The sequence below is a fragment of the Nycticebus coucang genome, chromosome Y (assembly GCF_027406575.1).
Source record: "Nycticebus coucang isolate mNycCou1 chromosome Y, mNycCou1.pri, whole genome shotgun sequence".
NCBI classification, from domain to species: domain Eukaryota; kingdom Metazoa; phylum Chordata; class Mammalia; order Primates; family Lorisidae; genus Nycticebus; species Nycticebus coucang.
In genome coordinates, this window is record NC_069805.1 from 3,946,557 (window position 1) to 3,963,735 (window position 17,179).

Below are 17,179 nucleotides of genomic sequence, written 5' to 3' on the forward strand. Positions count from 1 at the left end.
TTAATATAATCTTGTAAGGTACCTGTTTTCCTGAGTGGACGTATTAAGTCCTGACACAGCGTATTTGCATTTTCCCAAGCTAATTGCTTGAGTAATAATTCTGTGCCTTCTGATGGTGGAAGCATTCTATTAATAGCTTCTTCCAGGCGAGAAATAAAGTCAGGATAGGACTCTTCCATACCCTGTTTTATGCCTGCTAAAGTTGTGCCCTTGGTTCCCGGAGGAGGTATTTTTCGCCAAGCGGAGACTGCATTATGGCTGACTATCTCTAAAAATTGTCGGGGTAGTTTAATTTGATTTTCAAAAGAAGCAAATTCATCTGTCCCTAGAAGCATGGACAGCGTGGGCTGTGCTTTTCTTCCTACATGTTGATTAATACTTTCTCTACATCTATCTTCATACTCTGTTCTCCATAAAATATAATCACCTGGGGAAAGCGTGGCTTTGGCCGTTTGCTGCCAATCATACGGGGTAAGCCATTGACTGCTAATTGATTCCACAATTTGTAAGGTATAAGGGGCAGAAGCTCCCGATGTACGGACAGCCTGTTGCAGTTCTTTAAGCGTCTTTAACGACAGAGGTTCCCAGGTGGGTGGTGCCCTATCCTCAGTGGGAAAGCGTACCGGGAAAGCAAATGTAAAATCTCCCTGCTGACGGGCTTCTCGCACCGCCGCTTGAAAGCCCGCGGGCGGCGGAGGGAGACAAGGAGGTACGCGGGGAAGCGGAGCTTGTGAGGTTGTCTTAGATGTGACTTTTGGGACACGAACAGCCGGGTAAGCTCGGCGGGGGTGAATAAAATCATTCATTCTGTCCCTCTCATCTGGTTTAGTAAATTCATCGACCACATCCCACTCGTCACTGTCTGAGGAATTATCGACCGGTGGGAGTGGTGGTAGAATGTCTTTGAGCGTTGGAGCCGAAGGGACAACGCTCTCAGTGTTTGGTACCGGTTCAGGATCTTTAAGAACCTCGGGGGGAACCTCATCAGGAATCGGTGCCCCTTTAGATTCAGGATCACCAACCTCCGAATCAGTTTCTCTTATAAATGCTTCTAAAAAGGTATTGTCAGCTAAAAGTTCTCTAACTTGTAACCATAAAGGAAAAGCCTGAGGGGGCAAGACCTTCTCTCCATGTTCTTGCATGTATTTCCGCATTTCGCGTCCCACTCTCTTCCAGTCGGAGAGAGAGAGAGAGCCTTCCTCCAGAAACCAAGGACTAACCAACTTTATGAAATGCATAAGCTCCTCCAACCGTTTGAGAGACACATGAAAACCATTTTTTTCTAACAAACGCTGTATCATGACACTGAGCATGTGTTCTTCCTTACCCAATGTATGCCCCATGTTGTCCTGCGGATTACTCACACTTAACCGGTCAGCCTTTACCGGCGGGACTGCAGCTCCCTGGTGAGAGTCGCCTTCAATCTGAAAAAGAGAGGAAAGAAAGAAAAAGAAAGATCACCTGTCCTTCAGGTCCCTGTTCGAGGCGCCAGCTGCCGCGGACCGCCAGTCGAATGAGTCTCAGTCCGAGGGCTTTCAGGGCGAGAACGGCTCAGGTTGATTGAAAGGGCGACGCAGGAAAATGACAAACTGCCACACACCAAGGATGATGAAGAAAGCAGTTGTACTTTACTGATTTTTAGGCATGGTATTTATACATTTTTGACAATGTCTTACAAACTACAAAAGATATTTTTATGACTTGCTGATGCTTACAAAGTTCTTATCGAGTTTTGTAGATGGGAGTAGTCAACTGTCTTTTCTTAGACAATGTTTCTGCCCGTAAGGGGGAACAAAGGACTGCTGCTTATCAGCAGTTACTCTTTTACTTCTCTTTATCTATGTTTAAACCTTCTTTCTTTGTAAAACTGCTTTGTTCACATTTTGTATTTTTATATTTTTATATTTGATTATGATTTTTATGTTGTTAGTGAATTGATAGTGAATTATGTATATGTTTTAAGTGTATAGTGACAAAATTATAGAGAAAGCAATTTCATAGAAAACTTATTTCAAAGAAACAGTTTCAAAGGGACATAAGGTAGAGATAAGAGACCGGAGGGAGCGGGTATCTGGTAGGAACATCTTAACTTATCATCCCTGCATTCTCTTGATACATTGTTTCAATTAACTGACCTTTATGGTGGGAACGTGTTCCCTTGGAGACATTTAGTCTCCATTGTATAGATGAAGTCATGGATTAGTAAGTCATTATGTTTATTCTTAGTTTCTGAGGACATTCAAGCAACAATTAACCATTCAACTCAACAAACAAGTTTCAAACAGGTTTCAGGGTAAAGGTTATTCAGGCCTTTATGCCGCACCTCATGAATTCTTACGTTCACTAAAAGGCATGCTAGGCAACTTATGCGCTGCTGTTGCAGGCCAGGGGGACCGGGGGCAACGCTCCGGGGAGCACTCACCGCCTTACCACAGTTTTTACAACGCGGACAGAGCCATCCCGCCACGGCTTGATGCCGGGGGTGCGGCAACTTGTGCCTGTAAAAGTGTAGTTGTATAATATCCACACTTAGGGAGAGATAGACCAGCTCACTGCCTCTAACAGGAGGGCACATCAGCAATGGCAGAGCTGCAGTCAGGCTGGTCAACTACCAAAAATGTCTGAATGTAACTCTGCTTAGCAGCCCCTATGCCCGTGTTAGGACAGCGGGTCGATATAGGTGCCAGGATATTAGGGCATGAAGGACACATCTCATGTGTGGACCTGATGAACACTCATGGGGACAGATCTTCTGCTAAATCCAGCATGTGCCTAGGCTATTTTCTTCAGCATGGGCTCTATTTTGTACCAGGTGTTGGATTTATAAAAATGCCTGGGATCTCCTGGGTGTCTGGAATGTCCAGGATGAACCCTGAAATACCCCTGACCTGGCCTTCTTCCAATATGCAGCTCTTTTTCAGAGGACACAGCAAACTGAGGCTGTAGTATGTGTTTCCGTTATTGATCAGGACCAGTTTTTCTGAATGGCACACCCAGGTAAAGGACACACGGTTGCCTCACAAGGACCACAACCTATGTTCTCCAGAGATCCTCCTCTACCTGGCTCAAACCTCCTTTAGGGACTTAGTTCCACAGACCTGTGTACAAGAGCGATGAGGGATCCTGCTGGATGGTCCGCTGTGAGCATTTTTGACTGGGAACTTTGACCTACGTGCTGCCCTTCCTGGCCCTGAGCCAGAATTTATAGCGCTGTTGGCCGTGTAGTTTAGTCCTCTTAGTCCAGCAAAGCCCTCAGGAAAGCCAGGGGGTAAAGAGGCAATCTTCAGTCTCAAGCGATCCTGCTGCGAGTGAGACAGTGCTGGCGGCCCTTGCTAGTTACCCTGGTGAAAGGTTTTACGTGTTCCCTCTTGCTCTACGAGATATCATTGTCAGGGACCCAACAAGAGAGGACAGGAGCAGATGTGCACTGGAAATGCTCACCAAGGCCAAAAGCATGTGGCAGCAGCAGCTGCAGGCCTGCAAGACCTCGGTAGGTGCTGGACTGGGACGCGCTGCTTCCCGCTGTGCCTCTAAAGGCCGAACACACACAGGGTTAGTACTCTGAACTCCTCATCTATTGGCTGAAGTGTCAGAAAGGGCAACTCGAGGCACCACCCTAACGCCCTCCAACCAATGGTGAAGCCGGGTACCAAAGGGCAGTGTGTGCGCATGCGTTAAGGGTCTGCCCTCCCCCGCGTTTCAACCCTGGTATAGGAATGGTAAAGACACAACTGCGGCCTGTGGAGGCCAGGGAGAGTGTGCAACCTCAAACTCTGTGTGTGTTGTTGTGAGTGTGCAATCCCGGCTCTTGGAGCTGCTTTCTGCTACCGCCACAGGAGGTGCCACGTGACTGTAGGGCCGCATGGCGTGCCAGGCAAGGCCGTGTGGCCCTGGGCCTCCCCAGGAAGCCTCAAAGGTCTTAGGTCAGGCAAACGCCCTTCTGTGGGGCGAGTCTCAGGGGCTTGCAGGCGAAGGGGCCCGGAAGGATAGTGGTTCTGGTTTCGTGGGCACACTCAGGCAGCCAGCGTGTCCATAGAGCTGCCTGTGCAAGAGAGCTTCACTGAGGCGGAGCCAGAGGGCGCGGAGTTCCTGGTGATGGAGTCAGAGCTGGGGGTGGCTGAGGTCGAGATTAGGCCGATGGAGGAGGTCGTAGATGGTGGTGGGGGGGGGGTGGCGAGCAATGCCCCAGCTGACCCGGGACAATGAGCATGAAGGGAGAGGAGACGGCCAGGAGGAGGAGGGGATTGGGCAGGAAGTGGAGGGGTGCTTGGCCCCCAGGCACCGATCTGCTCTCAGAGCTCTGCAAGACATCCAGCAGCAGCTGAGCAGAGTGACTGCCTGAGGCAGCATGGACTATGCTCTTCTGAAGCGAGACATTTGGCAGAGGATGAGAGCACATCTTGAGCACAGGAGCATCGTCATCCAGAGCATCCCTGGCTCTGGGCCAAAGCTGTATCCTTCTTGCTGTTCCTTCCTGAGGGCTGACACTGTTCCTTCCTGAGGCCGGTGATAGTGGGAATGGGCTGCACATGGGAGGGGAAAGGACTCTGCCCGCGACAGAAGACACAGCAGGAGTCTGGTCAGTCCTGGCTAGGGCCCTCTACTTACAGCCACCTGCTGACGGTATGGACGGATCTGAGCAGCTTACAGGTAGTGAGTGAGCCTACAGTGGGGACTGAGAAGAACGTTTATCTCTCTAAAGTAGGACAGACCCAAAAAGGGACCTTTTCAGGCAGCACAACTTTGAAGGCTTTTGATGAGTAGGAGGAATGCCAAGCCAGTGATATACAGGCTGTGCCTGGTTGTAGGAGCTGGCCACCTACACTCTGGGTGGTCCAACCCTGGGCCTAGATTGTGCAAGGTGCTGTCTTCTGGAAGACACTTACTTTCCCCAGAGTCTCCTTAGTTCTAAGCAGCTGCTGTTGCTGCCCCTAACATACAGCCTAGGTGCAGGAATATATGCCCTTCCTTGCAGCCAAAGTGCCTCTAGGTTACCAGGCACAGCCAGGTGGCCACTAGGGCTCAGTGTTAGTTTCACCAATGGATTTCCAAGTGGGAAGGAAGCAGGGGGCACGGTAGCCAGAATTTGGGCAAATAGGGATTATCCTGATATCAGCATTGTGCGTCCAGCAGTAGCACCCCAGGGCCACATGGGTTTCTGGAGGCCTGGTTTGTAAGTCAACCCTCCAGAAATCGGTGCAGTCAGTTGTTGGCAGACACACCACCAAAACAATGAGTATCCTAAGAATGTCTTACAAAAAGCAGAGTCTGAGGAAGATGTGGGAGCCATGTGGATTTAAAGCCTGTCCTGTCTGACACTCCCATACTGTCAATGTTTTGCAGACCTGCTGCATGACTTGGTGTACAGTTCCTCTTCCCCTGACTAGAAGAAGGTCCTAACTGAAGGCAAATAGTGAACCACCCACAGATGTCAACTATAATCACAGAGGAGGATGAAGATGTGCTTGTGTTCATGACCAAGTGTGGCTACCCTGCTTCCTGCTTCCTTCCCTCTTGGACATCCACTGTTGAAACTAACACTGAGCCCTAAAGGCCACCTCACTGTGCCTGATACCCTAGAGGCACTTTGGCTGCAAGGCAGAGCATATATCCCTGCCTCTAGGCTATATGTGGTGAGCAGCAGCAGTAGGCCAGTGAGGCTGCATCTGGCCTGGCATTGGTGGTTATGGTGGCATTGGAGTGACAGAGCTATTAAAGAGAAGTGATCAAACCACCAGAAACATGCCTACCTCAGGTGACCCAGGAATGGTCTTGTTTCTCTTGCTACCATCCCCCATTGTTCCCTGGTAGGTGGAGGAATTCAGACATCCCAGGGAATGCTGCAGGTTAAGTTTTTCTTCCACTTGAATGCCTACTTCAGGAAGGAAGGGATCGCCAAGGATTGTCTCCTTAGTAGAGCTGGTGGGATGATTGCAGACGGCAGAGTTGGTGCTTAGGATGGTCTCAATCTTCTCCTAATTTCCTCTCCTCCAGGGTACAAGGCATTTGGTTCCTCTGAGAGCCAGTGGTCCTGGGCTGATGACGACGAAGCACCCTGCTTCAAGAAGGACACCAGGGTCTGGATCTTCATCTGCTGGTTGTTGAACCACAACTGTCCAGGTTGTAACCAGATTGCTGAGGTATGAATTGTTTTGTTGACACCAGGAGTCCCTAGGGTGCATTTGAAGGATTCTGGAATGTGGGCTAATTTCAGGGCACAGCATGTCATTCTTTTGCTTCTAGATCATCAGCAAGGACCTATGGCTCAATCCCCTGGACTATGACCTGAGGGAGGGAGACATCATGACAGAGAAGAGAGAGGAAGTCAGGTGAGCAGCCCAGGATTGGGTCTGGAGGCCTGATTGTCCAGTGTCAGGGGAATAGTGGAGAAGGCGAGTTACTAGAGTGGGTGCAGTGCCCACCAAAGTTTATCCTGGAGTTAGAGAGAGGGGCAAGTTGAGAAACCCACATGTCATGGCTGCAAGTTCAAGACCAATGGAGGTTCAGGACTACTGAGGAGGAAGCAGGGCTAAATCAGTGTTTTTGTCTGAATGGTGATGCCCTGGGTTTCGAGATGCCCTGAGTTCCCTCCCAGCCATTCCCAGCTATTCAGTGGGGTTCATACCATCCCCTATCAGAACCATCCCCTATCAGAACCTCAGGACATGTGTAGATGAACTAGAGAATCGCTGTGCCAACTTCCAGATTTCTATCCGAGCCAGTTCTGTCTGTTTTTTTTCATTCCTCAAACTAGAATTGTGCTAGTGTGGTGACTGAAATGAGTGTGTTGTGGAGCACAATAGTGGTGATTCCAAAGATGGGGAAATGTCAAGGGATAATGTACCTGCCCAGGGGAAGAATGTGGGCATCTAATCCCCAGGGTTGGCATGTCATTTAGAGACTCATGATATCTGCTCAGTTCATACATGTTCTCTGTCTTGGTCTGTATGTGCTCATACTCTGGTGATAACCTCTATGTGTGTGTGTGTGTGTGTGTGTGTGTGTGTGTTCATTGCCTGTGCTTCAACCACGCTTTCTAGATGCCAGAAACAGAGCATTGAGAGGCCTCAGTGGCCCAGGCAATGAAGTTTCTGTGTCTTTCACAAACAGAAGACAGAATGGAGGAATGGTTGTTAATGGAAAATGCACAGAGGATATGTCTTCATGTGGAGGTGGCAATAAAGTCTACCAAGTATTGCTGTGCCCCTGTGTGCACAGAGGGCCAGGAATGACCCAGTGAATGAATGAAAACACATGGAAGTTTTGAATATTTATGTGGGTATCCATTTGTGAACAGAGGGCAACACTAAAAGTTGAGGCCTTGGGCCGAATGGGAGCTTAGTGGGCAGAGAGACTGGCATTGTGCCTAACATGGTTAGCTTGAGTACATGAGGCAAAGATAAAGTCCAGAGGACTGACCTCCTGCAGACTTTGCATGTGGGGAACTGGGCATCAAGGGCCTTTACACAGATATCATGTGTCACTGGCAACCCCTAATTACCAGGGAAGTAGTAGAGTGTGGTATCACTCAAGGCCTGACAGGACACAAGGAAAGAGAAATGTGAACCTTGGTACAGCATGGGAGCTTGTTCCTTTGATGGGCTCTCCATTCACCCTTTGTCCCTGGCCTGCATAAAAAGCGTCGAGGTCAGGATTCCCGCAGCTTTTGTCCAGAAGCGAGAGTGTGATGTAGCTGCTTGCAGGATAGGAGACTGACAGGGTGAGGAAGGAAATGCCCCCCTGGCTTTATGTGTCTGGGGATAGTGCCAAGGACAGGTGTAGAGAAGGGGCAGTTCCTTCTCTGAAGCAAGGGTCCCCAGGCCTCTTGTATATGTGTGGCCTTGTCTAGAAATGCACTTGCCCACAAGCACAGGTGGCAAGAGAGGGACTGGGTTTAGAGCACATGCCAGCGGTGGGCCCTATGAAACTGTCCTCCAAAGACAAAGATCCCATACTCATAGATAATGCCATTCTGCCCAGGTGATATGGAGCCAGTCGTAGGCCTTCTGTCCTACCTCCTGTGCTGAAAAAGGACTCCCAAATGGTGGTACATAATGGGATGACTGTCTCCCATGTGAACATGCTGGTCAGGAGTCACTCAGGGAGGAATGGACATCCAGACATAGTGTGAGGGTGAAGGGGGCCAGTATAGGAAAGGGTCTTCATGCTTACTGTGTATCTTGGGAAAGAGCTGGGGAGAGTCCTGAAGAGAGAGCAAAGGGCCCACAAGGTTTACTCCTGGTGGGCTGTGGCCTTTGAGGGATTGCCTCTCCGCAAGGAGCCAGTTCCTAAAAACCCTGGTGAGCATTGGGAAGTTAAAGGCTCAGGACTGCCAGAGCTCTAGGTGGGCACTTCAAAAATGTTCTGAAGAAATTTGTCCCAGTCTCAGTGCAAGACAAATATCTCCTCAGACAACAAACATGCCACTTTCTCCATCCTTCACTGTGTTTGATTCTCAACCACACCTGTTGGCCCCTATTCCTATCCTTGGTACTACTCTGCTGTGACATGGTGGGTAGGGAGAGGACTCTGCCCAAGCTTTTCTGTTGTGATCCAGGGTTGGCAGATCCTGCCACCTATGACTGGGCACAGACAGGAACCCCACCAGAACAGGCAATGGACCACCCTGGGGCTCTTTGGCCAGGCCCATGTATGCTATTCCCCTTTTGATCACAGTACTGGGAATGGCATTACTTTTCCGAGTGTCCACAGATAGTATGTACTGGCCTACTTGAGTCTCCATGGACCCTCTAGCGTAATCAGGGCAGTGGGTGCCCAGCGGAGAAAGGCTTGGCCTGTAGGCTAAGACTCCTGAAAGGATGACAAGCCACACACCGCAACCTCTGAATCTACCCTGTAGAAATCAGGGCCACTGCTTGGGCCTGTGACCCAGCCCAGACCAAGGGCCCAGGGACTTGATTCGGAAGATATAGGCAGGTCTGAGGTGGGGTGCAGTGGGTGTGCTCATACCAACATCCCATTGTGTAGTGTGTCTCTATTGGTGCCTCTATCCCCTCACAGGGCTGTTTGGGTATGTGTCTCTCCTTGCCAGCCTGTGTGTGAGTCCTGTACCCATAAGACACCCTCTGGGAATCTCTCTACCTGATAGTAATCTCTGTTGGTCTGTGTTAGCACAACACCTCCCTCTGTGTCTCTTCCTGACTTCATGGCCCCCTCTCTCTCCCTGGTTCTATTTTGGCCCACTATGTTCTCTAACTCTACTCTGCAGCAGACAACTCTCTGTTTCTGCCTTGGCCCCTTGAGTTCTCTGTATTTTTGGTGTCCATATATCCCACCACAGCTTGTCTCTGTGTGTCTCCTCCTGCAAGGCAACTTTGTGTATTTCTCTCTCTCTCCTCTCAGCACTCTCTCTATTTTGCCCTCTCTTTACAACTGAGCCCTCCTTCTTTTTTCTCCCTCTAACACCCCTGTCACTGTGTGTTTCACCCTCAACATACCACTCTGTGTAAGAGTCACTCATTCCTTCACTCTCACTTTGCCTCCCACTGTGTCCACAAGTTTCTGTCTATTGCCTGGCCTGACAAAGTACATCCACCTGTCTGAAGACTTCCTTGTCCTGCATGCTAGCATTCACATCTGTGTGCCCATGTCTGCATCAGTGCAGTTATCCTGTTTGGGCTACTATGGCTCTTGTCCCAGTCCCTGTTGACATAAAGATGTTGTGACATTCTCCTACAAACACAGAAACATTTTGATCTCAGTTAAACAAACTATTGCAGTTGCTAGTTTGTCATGGGTATGCTCATACTAGTAGGGCTTCTAAGCTTTGGGAGGTGGCCTACAATGCCATCCCTCTCGCAGTCAGGAAAAGGGAGTTCCTGATGCTGAAACCCTGGGAGAATACAGATATTGCAGATATGATGGTACATAGAGAAACCTAATGACTACAGTTAGAAGAATCAGCACTGATGGTACTGGGTTAGGAAACTGTAGAGCTCCCTAGAATGGCCACATTCTACTGTCTCTGATTTTCTTTATGCATTCTTAGGATAGGGTGAAACATTTTCTTGGAGATGGACATTTTCTTGGAGGTTCTCACCATGGCAAATGATCTATAGCTTCCATGGACTGCAAGGCCACACTTTCCCTAATATTCCCTGTCAGATATTGACCCAGGCAACTGGCAGTTTGTGTTTCCTGGATTCAGTGTGAGGTGTCCAGAGAGCTGGTTCTCAGTGATGGTCACCACTATGACGGGAGGAAAGGGCTCAGGTTAGGAGTGATTTCTGACAGACATCCAGGACATGACAATGTGTTGCAGGGGTCCTCAAACTATTTAAACAGGGGTCCAGTTCACTATCTCTCAGACCGTTGGAAGGCAGGACTATAGTTTAAAAAAACAAACAAAAAACTATGAACACATTCCTATGCACACTGCACATATCTTATTTTGAAGTAAAAAAAAAAAGACAGGAACAAATACAATCACACCGCCTCATGTGGCCCGCAGGCCATAGTTTGAGGACGCCTGGTAGGGGATCAGTCCCATTAATATAAAGGCCTTCACAAGGAAAAAGCTTAGATGAAAAACTGCAGGCCCTGCCCAGGGTGCTTTTCTGGGAGGAAGAGGATAGTGACATGTGTGGGTACTTTGTGGTGTAACCCTGTCCCTGTGAACAGGCACAAAACAACAAGCTAGACCTATTGGGTAAGAAGGCAAGGAAGAGATTTTTGCCACCAAGACTGTCAGGGTCTCTCTCACCTTCTCTTCCTGTCAACGTGAAGCACAGATTCTGTACTTGTGCCTGAAGAGGTGTAGTTGTATAAGATCCAAAACTAGGGAGAGACCGGCCAGGCCACTTTCTCCAACAGGAGGGCACATCTGGCAAGGCAGAGCTCCAGCAAGGTTGGTCAGCTACCAAAAATGTCTGAGTGTAACTCTGCTCAGCAGCCCCTATGCCTCTGTGAGGACAGAGGGTCGATACAGGTGCCAGGAGATCTGGGCATGAAGGACAGTTCCTCATGTGTGGAACTGATGATTACACTGCCAAAAGAACCTTAAAATCCCAACAGACGTGAAATCACCATCAAGATCTAGTGTGATGATCCTAGTAGTACAAGGTACCTTTTTGGAAGGGTTTGGAGGAGAAAGTGTATATTGCCCGTAAGTAGTATGTGTGTGTTTGTGCTTTGCCACAGACTTGGTGCGGAAATACCCCGCCCCACCCCCCACACCTGTCCCACCACAACTGCATTCAGATGCTCTGAACTTCTGAAGCAGTAGTCCAGATGATTCAGCACCAGGTTACCCCAGCCCCTCTTCCCAAAGCCTCCCAGCATTGCAGGAGACAGGGAAGCAGGTCTTGCTTGGGATGAGAGGGAAGCGGGCAGAATGACCCACTGCCATACCCAAGGGCCTGCTGGGTATAGGAAATTTTCCCAGCATGTGTTTCGGACACTGAGCCCCTGTGAAGACCACTGTTTGATCACCACCTTTTCTCATGGCCACCAGGTGTCAAAGGCAACTACAGTAAGTGTGTCCATATTGTAGCCTGCTGGGAGAAGTTGTCTCGTCTGCTACTCTCTGTATCCTTTCCCTCTTCCTTCCACTCTCTGCTGCCCTTCTCATTCTCTGTTTGTCTTCTCCTTGCTGACCTTTGCCTCTGCCTCAGTCACACTCGGTCATCCACTGATGCCTGCCTCATGCTGGGAATGGGGACAGATCTTCTGCTACCTCCAGCATGTGCCTCGGCTGTTTTCTGTACCAAGGGCTGTCTTTACTGCCAGTTGTTGGATTTATGAAAATTCCCGGGATCTCCTGGCTGTCCAGGATGAATCCTGAAATACCACTGACCAGGACTCTTTACAATTTCCATCGATAGAGGCATGCGGCTCTTTTTCAGAGCGCACACATAACTGAAGCTGTAGTATGTGTTTCCCTTATTGATCAGGACCATTTTTTCTGAAAGGCACACCCAGGCGAGGGAGACACCATTACCTCGCAAGGACCACAACCCATGATCTCTAGAAATCCTTCTCCACCTGGCTCATAACTCCTCTAGGGCCTTGGTTGCACAGAGCTGTGCACACGAGCAATGAGGGATCCTGGTGGATGGCCTGCCGTGAGCATTTTTGACTGGCCCCTTTGACCCAGGTGTTGCCCTTTTCCTGCCCCTGAGCCAGACCTTGTAGCATTGCTGGCCGTGGAGCTTAGTCGTTTTAGTCCAGCAAAGCCCTCAGGAAAGCCAGGGGGTAAAGAGGCAATCTTCAGTCTCATGCGATCCTGCTGCGAGTGAGACAGTGCTGGCGGCCCTTGCTAGTTACCCTGGTGAAAGGTTTTACGTGTTCCCTCTTGCTCTACGAGACATCATTGTCAGGGACCCAACAAGAGAGGACAGGAGCAGATGTGCACTTGAAATGCTCACCAAGGCCAAAAGCATGTGGCAGCACCAACTGCAGACTTGTAGGACCTCCACAGGTGCGGGACTGGGACACGCTGCTTCCTGCTATGCCTCTAGAGGACGAACACTCAGGGTTAGTACCCTGAACCCCTCATCTATTGGCTGAAGTGTCAGAAAGGGCAACTCCAGGCACCGCCCTAACGCCCTCCAACCAATGGGGAAGCCGGGTTCCAAAGGCAGCGTGTGCGCATGCGTAAAGAATCTGCCCTCCCCCTCTTTCAACCCTGGCACAAGACCAGTCACTGGGGCGGGTGGACATCAGGGAGCGTGTGCAGCCTCAGGCTGTGGGTGCGTTTGTCCAAGTGTGCAATCCGGGCTCTTGGAGCTGCCTTCTGCTACCGCCACAGTAGGCGCCACTTGACGGTAGGGACACGTGGCGATCCAGGCAAGGCCATGTGGTGCTGGGCCTCCCCAGGAAGCCTCAGAGGTCTTAGGTCAGGCAAACGCCTGTGGGGCAAGTCTCAGGGGCTGGCAGGCGAAGGGGCCCAGGAGGATAGTGGTAACAGAGTTGTGGGCTGGGAGATTCGTGTGGTGCTTCGTGTGCACGCTGAGGCAGCCTGCGTGTCCATGGAGCTGCCTGTGCAAGAGAGCTTCACTGAGGCGGAGCCAAAGGGCGCGAAGTTCCTGGTGATGGCGTCAGAGCTGGGGGTGGCCAAGGTGGTCGAGATTAGGCAGAGGGGAGCAAGCGATGCCCCAGCTGAGCATGAAGGGGAACACGATGGCCAGAAGGAGGAGGGAAACAGCAGGCTGTGGAAGGGCATTTGTCCCCCAGGCACCTGTATGCTCTCAGAGCTCTACAAGCTCTCTACATGTAGCCGCTGAGCAGAGTGAGTGCCCGAGGCAGCATGGACTACACTCTCCTGAAGCGAGACATCCAGTAGAGGATGAAGGGACATCTTGAGCGCAGGAGCACCATCATCCAGAGCATCCCTGGCTTCTGGGCCAAAGCTGTATCCTTCTTGCTGTTCCTTCATGAGAGCTGGCACTGGGCCAGGCCGGCGACAGTGGAATGGGCTGTACACGTGAGGGGACAGAGAGACAGCAGGAGTCACGTGGGCCCAACTAGGATCCTGTTCTTATAGCCACTTGCCCACAGTATGGACGGATCTTAGTGACACGCTGGTAGTGGGTGAACCTGTGGTGGGGATGGGGAAGAAAGGTTATCTGTCTAAAGTAGGACAGATGCAAAAAGAGCCCTTTTCAGGGAGCTCAACTTTGAAGGAAACATTCCTGGGGAAGGCTTTTCATGAGTGGGAGGACCGCCAAGCCAGTGATATACAGGCTGTGCCTGGTTGTAGGAGCGAGCCACCTGCACTCCAGGTAGTGCAACCCTGGGCCTAGGTCGTGCAAGGTGCTATCCTCTGGAAGACATTCGCTTTCCACAGAATCTGCTTTGGTTCTGAGCAGCTGTTTTTGCTGTCCCTCCCCCCCAATACAGCCTAGAGGCTGTGATATATGCCCTTCCTTGCTGCCAAAGAGCCTCTAGGTTACCCTGCACAGCCAGGTGGTGGCTAGGGCTCAGTTTTAGTTTCAGCAGTGGCAGTCCCTGTGGGGAGGAAGTAGGGTACATAGTCGCCAGGATGTGGGGAGAATAGGGCCCATGCTGATATCAGCAGTGTGCGTCCAGCAGCAGCACCCCAGGGCCATCTGGGATTCTGGAGGCTTGGTTTGCAAGGCAATCCTCCAAAAATCAGTGCAGTCAGTTGTTGGGGGACACATCGCTAAAGTAAGGAGTGTCCTGAGGATGTCTTACAAAAGACAGGGTCTGAGGAATTTGTGGGAGCCCTGTGGATTTGAAGCCTAGTGCATCCACCTGTCCCGCACTCCCATACTGTCAGTGTTCTCCAGACCTGCACATGATTTGGTGCCTAGTTCCTTTTTCCCTGGAAAAGGTCCTTAACCAGAGGCATATAGTGAACCACCCACAGATATTGACTATAATCACAGAAGAAGATGAAGAGAAGTAACCCAACCACCAGAAACCTGCCTACCTCAGCTCACCCAGGGATGCTCTCCTTTTCTCTTGGTACCATCACCCATTGTTCCATGGCAGGTGGAGGAATTCAGACAACCCAGGGAAGGCTGCAGGTTGAAGATTTTTTCCCATCTGAACCCCTACTTTAAGAATGGAGTGATTGCTAAGGATTATCTCCATTTTAGAGCCAGTGGCATGTGTCTACTTGGATGATTGCACAGGGCAGAGTTGGTGCCTAGGACAGTCTTAATGCTACCCTAATTTTCTCTCCTGCAGACAAGGCATTTGGTTTGTCTCCGATCCAGTGGTCCTGTGTTGATGATAACAATGAACCCTGCTTTGAGAAGGACACCAATGTCTGGATCTTCATTGGCTGGTTGTTGAACCATAACTGCCCAGGTTTTAACCAGATTGCTGAGGTGGGGAGTCTTTGGTTGTCACTACGAGTTCCCAGTGTGCATTTGTAAGATTCTGGGATCTGGGCTTATTTCTGGCAGAGGGTGTCATTCTTTTGCTTCTAGATCATCATCGAGGACCTGTGGCTCAATCCCCTTGACTACTATCTGTGGGATGGAGACACATGACAGAGGCGATAGAGGAAGTCAGGTGAGCAGCCCAGGATTGGGCCTGGAAGCCTGATTGTCCATTATCTGGGTTACAGTGGAGTAGGTGAGTCTCCTGAGTGGGTGCGGTGGCCACCAAAGTTTATCCTGGTGTTAGAGAGAAAGGCAAGCTTAGAGACCAAACTGTAATGCTAGAAGTTCAAGGCAAACAGAGGTTCAGGACCACTGAGGAGGAAGCAGAGCTGAATCAGTGTATTTCCCTGAATGCTGATGCCCTGGGTTTCAATCCACCCTTTCCCATCTGTTCGGTGGGGCCCTACCCACCCTACTGTTGGAGCCTACCAGCACATGTCTATATTGACTAGAGAATCACTGTGCCAACTTGTCAAACTCTCAGGTTTCCATCCCAGCCTCTTATGGCTGTTTTTTTTTCATCGCTCAAAGCTCCAATTCTGTTCAGTATGATGATCGAAATGAGGGTGTTGTGGAGCACAGGAGCTGTGATTGCAAAGGATGGGGAAATGTTAAGGGACATTGTGCCTGACCAGGGAAAGAATGCGGGCATCTAATCCCCAGGGTTCTTATGTACTTTAGAGACTCACAGTATGCCCTCACTTCATACATGTTTTTCTCTGTCTTGGTCTGTTGTGTGCTTGTACTCTTGTGATATCCTGTGTGTGTGTTTGTGCGTGTGTGTGTGTGTCTGTCTGTCTTGCCTGTGCTTGAACCACAGCTTTCTAGATACTGGCAACAGAGGATTGAGAGGCCTCAGTGTCTGCCGGCAATGAAATTTCTGTGTCTCTCACAAACAGGAGACAGAATGGTGGAATGGTCATTAGTGTAAAAATGCACAGAGGATATGTCTTCATGTGGAGTGGCAATAACATCTGCCAAGTATTTCTGTGTCCCTGTGTGCATAGGAGGATGAACCAATTAATTAGTGAAAGCACTTGCAACTCTTGAATTTTTTGTTGGTTATCCATGTGTAAACCAAGAGCAGCCCTAAAAGTGGAGACCTTGAGCCCAATAGAAGCTTAGTGTGCAGAGAGACTGTCATGGTGTCTGACATGGTTAGCTTGGTTATATGAGGCAAAGATAAAGCCCATAGACTGACCACCTGCAGACTTGGCACATGGGCTACTGGGTGTCAAGGGCCTGTGGACAGGCATCATGTGTCACTGGCAATCCCTAATAGCAAGGGAAGTAATAGAGTGTGTAATCCCTCACAGGCCTTACAGGACACAAGGAAAGACAAATGTGAACCTTGGTACAGTGTGGGACCTTGTTTCCTTGGGGGTTGTCCATTCATCCTTTGTCCCTGGCCCTCACACCAAGGGTCAAGGCCAAGATTCCCCACAGCTTTTGTCTAGAAGGGTGATGTAGCTTGTTGCAGGATAGGAGAGTGACAGGATGAGTGAGGAAAGGGCCCCTGGCTTTCTGTGTCTGTGGATAGTGCCAAGGAGAGCTGCAGGGAAAAGGCAGTTTCTTCTTGTACATGTCTGGCCTTGTGTCTGCACATGCACATGCCCACAAGCAGAAGTGGCGAGAGAGGACCCTAGTTAGAGGGTCCTACGAGGATGAGGATCCCATGTTTGGAGAGCATGCCATTTTTCCCAGTTGACATGGAGCCAGCTATAGGCCTTCTAGTCTGCCTCCTGTGCTGAAAAAGATGCCAGAATTTTGGCACATCATGGGATAACTGACTCCCATGTGAAAATGCTGGTCAGGACTCACTCCAGGGGCAATGAACATCCAGACAGTGTAAGGCTAAAAGGGCCAGTGTAGGAAAGGGTCTTCATGCTTACTGTGTATGTTGAGAAAGATCAGGGGAGTGTCTGAGAGAGAAAGCAAAGTGGCCACAGGTTTACTCTTGGTGGGCGGTCGCCTTTGAGTGGTTGCCACACCCGCATAGAACCACTTCCCCAAACCCTGGTGAGCATTGCAATATTAAAGTTTTAGGACTGCCAGAGTTTTAGGTGGGCACTTCAAAAATTGGCTGAAGGTATTTGTCCCAGTCTCAGTGCAAGACAAATACCTCCTGGGGCAAACATCATGCCACTTTATGCCTCCTTCACCTGTGTTGATTCTCAACCACACTTGTTGGTCCTTGTTCCTATCTTAGGTGCTACTCTACTGTGACATGGTAGGCTTGGCAGATCCTCACACCTGTCAGTGGCCACAGACAGGAGCCCCACCAGAGGTGGCAGTGGACCACACTG

At 50.0% G+C, this 17,179-nt stretch overlaps 1 pseudogene; it reads right to left on the minus strand.

Annotated features, from left to right (window-relative positions):
* The window catches only part of LOC128578968 (52 kDa repressor of the inhibitor of the protein kinase-like), a 31,385-nt pseudogene extending 27,714 nt beyond the window's left edge, over positions 1-3,671 (minus strand).
* Between the last annotated feature and the right edge of the window lie 13,508 nt (positions 3,672-17,179).